This window comes from Vicugna pacos, chromosome 1 (assembly GCF_048564905.1).
Source record: "Vicugna pacos chromosome 1, VicPac4, whole genome shotgun sequence".
NCBI classification, from domain to species: Eukaryota; Metazoa; Chordata; class Mammalia; order Artiodactyla; family Camelidae; genus Vicugna; species Vicugna pacos.
The window spans coordinates 64,876,256-64,884,440 of NC_132987.1; the positions used below are offsets into that span (position 1 = coordinate 64,876,256).

The window sequence follows — 8,185 nt, forward strand, 5'->3', positions numbered from 1 at the left end:
ACCCCCCCTTGACCTCTCCCAGGAGTATAAACAGCAGCAATATGATTCATAGGAAACTGCCTGGAAATTGCATAGGAAACTCTCTGTAGGGGAGGGTTTAGGTGGTGCTGAAAAGCTACCAACCCCGCAAAAAGCTGTCTGTCACCCACACTGGAGCTTCCGTGGACTAATATCACTGTTGGCATAATTATCTATTTCCTTCCTCAATTTTTATGCATGTTTCTATGCAATTGAGATCATACTGTACATAAATTTTGTAATCTGCCTTTTTCAGTTAACATTGTAGTTTGTAAGCCTTGGAAGGTGGGAGGGTTTCATTAAATCCAGTCATTTTATAGTTAAGAGTGACATCAGGCAAAAACAGCAACGACAACCAGTACTACTGTGTCAGCTCCTGGGAACTGGAAGAGTCCTGTCCCACGGGTGGTAGGGTTCACCCATTTACACGACTTCATCAGGCAGTGGGCAGTGGCTGGCTCCAGGACTTAGGAATCAAGTTCTTTTTAAATCTTCTCTCAACTTCTTTTATTTTCCAAATTTCATAATAAACCAGTATCACTTTTACAGTCAGAAAAAAATTATTTTAAGTGTTTCTTCTTTGTGCTGCCAAGAAAGCAGCAAGGCATTAGAATCTGAACCAGCTGCAGAAGAACAAGCCACCCAGGCTCACCTCACCACACTTTAAGCTCTCCTTCTACAAAGTGGGACAATAGCCCTGGGCCCTCCCAGTGTGGAGACTGTAACACCCGCAGTATCATACAGAGAAGGTATGTGGGGCAGGCGGAAGAGATAAGCAGCCCAGCTCTGGGAGGTGTCCATCTTTGTGCTGCCCAGCCCTCCACAGCCCCACCCCCTCAAAGCCTCTCAGAGGAAGAACATTCATTCGCCTTATTTATGATCATAACATCCGACATAGGCATCACTGAGAAGAACAGATTGGAACCTAGGTATTTTTAGACCCTGAAAAAAGGAGTCAGGCTATTTCCTTGTCCCCTTGCCCACTTACAGGGCTGACTAATTCATTAGGCACAGGAGACACAGTGCCTAGGGACTACAACACTTTTAGGGGTCCACAAAAACTGATATATTAATGTATTTGCCATATGCCAGCACAGTTGTAAAGTGTAGGTTTTGACATTTTTAATGGTGGAAGGGGCCCACAAATGCAAATATGCCTGAGACCCATAAAAGTCATAATGTGGCCCCACTCAGCCTATATCAGCTCCATTTTTTCCAAGGCCTTCTAAGAAATCATCAAGGTGGACTGCGGACCAGAATGCCTACCATGCCTCTCTATTGTTCATCTTCTCCATCCTTCTGGTACAAAGGAAACAGAACTTGGGTGTGGACGCTTGGCATGAAAAATAACCGGAACTATGAGGTTAGACTGAGACCCCCACAGCAGAATTAGGCAGATGGAGACATGTTTAGCAGAGAGCAGAAGAAACAGCTTTTTAAATTGTCCACAAAAAAAGCCATTACAACACAGGAAGGACAAAAAAGAAATGACTCAGTGTTTCTCCCTTTTCATAAAAATGATTACCCCTCATTCCTTAGGATAAGGTCTCTGTAAAATGTGAACATCCCCTTTAATAACTCTGGTCCTTCTTTTCAAATTAGAGTTATAAATAAATAAGCACAATTTGCAAACCATTTGATTACATCCCTGTACTTTCCCAAGATTCCCTAAAGAGGCACTTACACCAATTTTTGCATCATTAAATATTTAAATAAAAACTCAAATTGAACTGTGGGACAAAAAGGCATTTGTAAAGCAGATGTTTGGGTCCCATGCAGCACACATTTTAGACTTGGGAGCAAACAGAACATTTGCAGACCAGCAATAGAATAATGCGGCAAAGAGTTTTGAAGGGAGAGAATATTGGTTCCCAGGGAGGAAGCCAGTGTGCAAACCCCCAGTTTTACTTGGAGTCCCTTCTTTAGCATCCATAAATACATGGAAGGCCATCGGGAACCAGGAATAAGCAAGACGAAGGAGCTGAGCAGTCAACCTCCAGCCACAAAGCCCAAGCCCTAGGCAGTTTTAAAACATCATGGAAAAGTTACTGAGTTCAAATCACCTCAAACACTTGTGGTACAAAAGAAAATAAGTAACTGAAACTTAGAACACATTGTTTATAAAATAAGGTAATATTTCAATACATTTTATTGTCATTTTCATTGGTAAACATAGAGCAAGGCACTATGCCAAGAGGGGTGCACATGATGCAAACTGGGGTTTGCAGTGTGTCTGGGAAACAGGAGAAGTATGAGCTGTGAGTGGATCACAGCAGTATAAGGCATACACGTACATGTGGAATGACATGGGAATGGTCCTGACTGATGTGTCACTGAGGATCCAGCAAAAATCAGATGGCATGCTCAAGGGATTTAACTGAGAATTTGACAAAATACTGATTGGGGTATGGGCAGAGTTAAGCCAACTAATCACAGTGGCAACAGACAGGGACTAGCAACATTGGGAAGCTGGTACCGCTCTTGGCCTGAAGGGGCAAGACAAGGAATCATATCACTGGAGCCCCACTGAGAGCTGGCAACATGGAAGAGGGGGTGCTGGACAGAAGCTGAGGCCAGAAGCTCAGGGTGGAAGTTGGGGAATAAACATCCAACCTCTGGTCACCTGCTGATGCCTCCCATAGGCCCAACCAGAAACTGGAGGGCCAGGGAGCCTGGAGATGCAGGCCTGGAACACAGACCGGGAGAGACAAGAGTGGAGAGTAGACAAAGAGGGACAGATGGAGACTAGGCACAGGCTGGACACCTTGCTGTGGGATTTATTTTAAGAGAAAGGGGCACTTTCTTGGCATAGAAATGGAAAAGGGAGGACATCTTGGGCAGAAGAAGACATGCCTATATAGGAAATGGGAAATAGGAAATGGTTGGCTGCTATAACAACATACCATAGTGCATGCGAAGTGTATTTTCTTAGGAGGCAGGCTATAACATTCAGGAAGCTTGAAGAAATAGACATAGAGCAGTTTCTCAATCTCCACACAACTGGGAAAAAAGGAGAAGTTTATGTCATAAACAGATATTTATGGCACCTATTATGTATGCAGTCCTGTTTGAGGCCCCAGAAAAACACATGAATAAAAAAAAACCCATGTACTCCAGTGAGAGAATATAGGTAGACTGATAAAATACAAAATCTTTAAAAATACAGTGTGCCTTGATAATAAAGTAAAGGAGGAATTGGAAGGGACACTTATATTCAGTTTTAAATAGAGGGGTCAGTGAAGGCTCCCTGCAAAGGTGACATGTGAATATAGACCTGAAGGAGCTAAAGGGTGAACTATGTGGATATCTGAGCAAATCATGGTCCAGGCAAAGGAAACACAAGTGCAAAGGTCCTGGGGCAGGAGAGGGCCTGGCCTTTCTAAGGAATAGCAAGACACCCAGTGTGGCTAGAGGGTAGTGAGGAAGGAGAAATGGAGAAAATGATGGGTTCAGAGAATTTAAGGCCTTGCAGACCACCATGTCTTTTACTCAGAGTGAGGTGGGAGCTATTGAGGACTCTGAATGGAAGAGTGACATGACCAGTCAGGTTTTCAAGGGCTCCCTCTGGCAGCTACTATGGCAAGGCAAAGGTAGAGAATCGAGGAAGGCACTGCATTGGTCCAGGTGGGAGATGAAGTTTACTCAAACCAGCATGTTGGTGGTAGAGGTGGAGACAGGTGCTTAGATTCTGGAAAGCTTCTGAACAAAGTGCCAACGGTACTTGCTCTGATTGGATGTAAGGTGTCAGAGAAAAAGCAGCTGGAGATAATGCCAAGGTTTAGTCTGAGCAACTGTAAGGGTGGAGTTGCCATTTGCTGTTACAGGGAAGATTAGAGGAGCTGGCTGGGAAAGGGACATCAGGAGTGCAGTGAGGGGCACGTTAAGTTTGAGAAGCCGGTTAGTGGCACTATCAAGCATACAGTTGGATATGCTGGGGTGGAGTTTAGGAAAAGATTAGGGCTGTTGATACAAATGTGGAAAGGAAAACATGAGATGGGGTAAGAAAAAAAAGGGAGTGAGCGTGGAGGGAGAAGTCCAAGGGTAAATCCTGGGACACTCCAAACGTTAAGGTATCAGGGAGGGGAGGAAGGAGCAATGTCTGAGTCAGTCTGGGCTGTGTGATACTGTGATTTATAATAAATGTATATTTGGCCATTGTTTCTGACACAGAGCTCCTAAAACCTTTGGAATTCCTGAGTGATAAGAGCAACAAAGGTATTTTTGTTATGTTAATGAGGTGACTTTCGGACCTCACCTGAAGATAGAGGCTGGTACCAGAAGAACTAAACTTGTCACTACAGTGTTGGAAATTTCAGTCCCACTTGCTGACCTCCGGGGAGGGGAAAGGGGCTGGAGGTTGAATCAATCACCGATGGTGGGTAATAATTTTATCAAACATGCCTATGGAATACAGCCTTCATAAAACCCACAAAGGGCAGGTTTCAGAGCACTCCCAGGTTGATGAACAAGAACACATCCAAGTGCCAAACTACACAGGAACAGAAGCTCTCTTATTCTGGACCTCCCCCTATGTATCTCTTCACCTGACTGTTGATTTGTACCCTTTAATATCCTTTGTAACAATCCTGGTCATCTAGTGAGTAAACTGGTTTCTTGAGTTCTATGAGCTGCTCTAGCAAATTAATTGAATCCAAGGAGGGGGTCATGGGACATGTGATTTATTAACCAGTGGGTCAGAAACATGGGTGACAACCTGGATTTGAGACTAGCATCTGAAGTCTTGTGGGACTGAGTCCTTACTGGTGGAATTGGATGCTGTCTCCAGGTAGATAGAACGGAGTGGAATTGTAAGACACCCGGCTGCTGTCAGAGACTTGCTTGGTGGTGTGGGTGGGTGTGGGGGGAACTGCACACACTGGAACTGGATGCAGAATGGTTGGCTGCTATAACAACATGCCATAGATTGAGAAATATATTTCTCACAGTTCTGGAGGCTGGTAAGTCCAAGACCAAAGTGCTGGCAGATTTGGTCCCCGTGAGGGCCCAAATCAAGGACTACAGACTGCAGTTTTCTTGCTGTGTCCTCACATGGCAGAGAAAGTGAGCTCTGGTCCCTCAGTCTTCTTACAAGGGCACTAAAATCCCATCTTGGGGCTCCACCCTCGTGACCTCATCTAAGCCTAATCACCTCCCAAAGTTCCCACCTCCAGATACCATCACATTGGGTTTTAGGGCTTTAGCATACGAATTTGGGAGGACAGGAGCATTCATTCTACTGCAACCCAGCAAAAGAGACTGAGAAGGAAGAGCTAATGAGGAAGGAGAAAAACCAAAAGAGCACGATGTCCTGAAACCAAGGAAAGAGGTTCAAGGATGAGAGAGTACTCAACAGGGCCAAATGCTGCCGATAAGTGGAGTTAAGGCTAAGAGATGATCTTTGATTTAATATCCTGTTGTTTGAGATCTTGACAAAAGTAGCTTCAGTGGAGTGATGAGGATGAAAGCCTGATTCAAGTGGATTCAAGAGAGACTGGGAAGACAGATTAGAGACAGCAAGTATAGACAACTCTTTTAAAGAACTTTGCAATAAAGGGGAGTAGAGAAATGGGGCAAAGCTGGAGAAGAATATGATGGGAGAAGTTAGAAAATAATTGTATATTGATGGAAATGAAAGTGAAAATGAAATAAAACATATATAATCAATTCTCAATTACACACAAAAAACCAGAGAGAAATAGTGTGACCTATTTGATGTGTTTACTTTAAAAAGCCTTATGGAATATCTGAAACATTAAAAAAGCATATGTAAGTTCTGAAACACCCACAAACCCCCCACCCACACCAAGAGCTAGACTACCACCAATCACATCTATATGCTCTTCCTTCTTTCATCCTCCCTGCTTCTCTCTTAGAAGAAAGCAAAGTTTCTGAATTTCATGATTCTCATTTCTTTGTAAAGTCATAGTCACGTCACTATTTTCTGTTGTATCTATTGACTGATAGAACCTCACCCTAACCCCCTGTAGACTGTCAGATCACTTTGGTCAGGCAGTAACATGAAATTACTTTCTTACATTTAATTTCCTACACTAACATTCAATTTTTCTTCTTCCATCTCTAGCTTTGCCTGAAGTATCCCTTCTTCTGCACAAAGATCATCATTATTCATTCTTCTCTGTACCACTTAACCTGTATGAAACAGGAAGGGACCAGCACATCTTCTTCCCTTGTGCACTTACAGAACAGACCCCAGTAGCCACAGCATTCTTTTTCCCCCAGAAGATGCACCTACAACCCTTAAAATAGGACTGGAGGGAAGAGGGCAGGGCATGACCACTGAAGGAATGACACAGCAGTTAAGGATAGGACAAACTGTTTAGAACCAAGATGGCAGAAGATTTGACTTCCAGTAGACCTTGAGCCTCACTGCACACCCAGAGGCACCATGACAGTTCCTAGGCTGACCATAAAAGGACCAAAAGTGCACAGGGCCCAATTCCTGGGAATCCCAGCCCTTCCTCAAAGTAGTTGGAATAATCTTTTTACTTGTTAGCATAAGAAATTACTGAGCACATAGAAACTAGCAACCCCGCACCTCATGGTCGCTCTCTCTCTCTTGCCTTCTGAGACAGCCCACACTCTGTCTATGGAGCATGTATCTATTTTTACTTTAAACTAAACACTGCCATACCTCACAGCCTCTCCCTCTTGCCCTTTGAGATGGCCCACATTCTGCCTGTAAAGCATGTTATCTCCTAAATCACTCTCCCTTCTGAGTAAGATAGACCGCACTCTGCCTGTGAAGAGCGTATCTCCCTGAATAAATCTACCTTCACTTCACCATATCTTGCTCTTGAATTCTTTCCTACATGAGATAAGAACCTATCCTCCAGCCACAAAACCTCCAGCCTCCCTCTCCAATCTTAAGGCACACACGCTGAGCAGATGCCTACGCCAATATCAGGTGCCCCCTCTCCAGAGAGCTCAGCAAGGGAGATGGTGACCAGTGATTCTATTTCTTTTATCTCCAAATCTTGCCTGTGGACAAACATCCATCTTCAGATCATCCAGAATTCTCCAGCTATGCAAGGACCTGCAAGATTCTGGCAAATGCCAAGAGATGGAACCCTTTACAAGTAGAGGACAGCAGGCTCTGAAAGCCCTCTGCATGTATAAACCAAAAACCCAGCTTCCCCACTTGCTCACTGATGCCTGAAATTGCTTTAAGGAGAAACAACAGCTTTCATCTCACAACTACAGAAACTTTTGAAGGCCCTGGATGAACTAATTCATTTATTTAGACCAGCACACACCACGGTTGGACTGAAACATTGGCTGCCACAACAGACACCTTAAAAATGGGTGTGAAGTGTCAAGGGTTGTAGCAGAGAAAGATGAGGCTTTCTTGCCTCCTGAGGAGCTTAAAAAAGAAAAATCTTGAAATCGGAAGATCTGGAGTCAAACTGGGCCTCACTGCCAGCTGTCTATCCACAGGTAAGTTACTCAATGTTTTAAGCCTGTCTCTTATTTCTAAAATGAAGGTAAATACCTACATCCAGAGTTAATGTGAGACGTCACATGCGATGCCGTTCTGCATGTGACTATTTTTACTTTCTCTGTTGCCCCTGGCATCTTGAGCTCTGTTCCTACCCATACTAGATCCAACCCCCTTTCTTATCATTATAGAAGTTAAGACTGAGGAATCTGGAGACTCAAACTGTGGGTTCAAATCCTAGCCCTATCACTTGCTAACTCTTGGGCAAGTTACTAGGGTGTTCTGTGCTGCTTCCTCGCCTGTACAAATGAAGATAAGAACTGCCCCTGCCTCGTGGGGTGATTGTAAGGATTAAGTGAATTAATATGTGTCATGGACATAGAATCGTCACTGGTCAAAAAACTAAACAAAACAAAAACCTTGTTAAAATTCTTCCTCAGGGCTTCTCCTCACCTGCCCATTTTTCACAAGCCAAAAGATCATTGAAAGGTCGTCCACTTCTGCTCTCTAACGGACAAAAGCCCACTGTAAATTGCTACACATTCCCCTAGGTGCCTCAAAGCCCTCAGCCTCAGCCCTAAACGCTAGCCAAGCCGTCTGGTCCTTCCGCCACAAGCCGACCCTCAAGCAGCTCTCCGCCTCCCAGCTCCACCCGCGCGGAACCCAGACTCCGCAGGAGGCCGCAGCAGAGGGGGCGGGGCCCCGGCTCTG

General features: G+C 44.4%; 1 long non-coding RNA gene across 1 annotated transcript; it reads right to left on the bottom strand.

Moving 5' to 3' along the window:
* Positions 1-2,779: 2,779 nt before the first annotated feature.
* On the bottom strand, positions 2,780-8,100 carry LOC140697802 (uncharacterized). The gene is made up of 2 exons (XR_012075176.1): positions 7,928-8,100; positions 2,780-3,018 (listed from the first exon to the last, which is right to left on the bottom strand). It is a non-coding gene; the product is annotated as an uncharacterized lncRNA (long non-coding RNA).
* Positions 8,101-8,185: the final 85 nt, after the last annotated feature.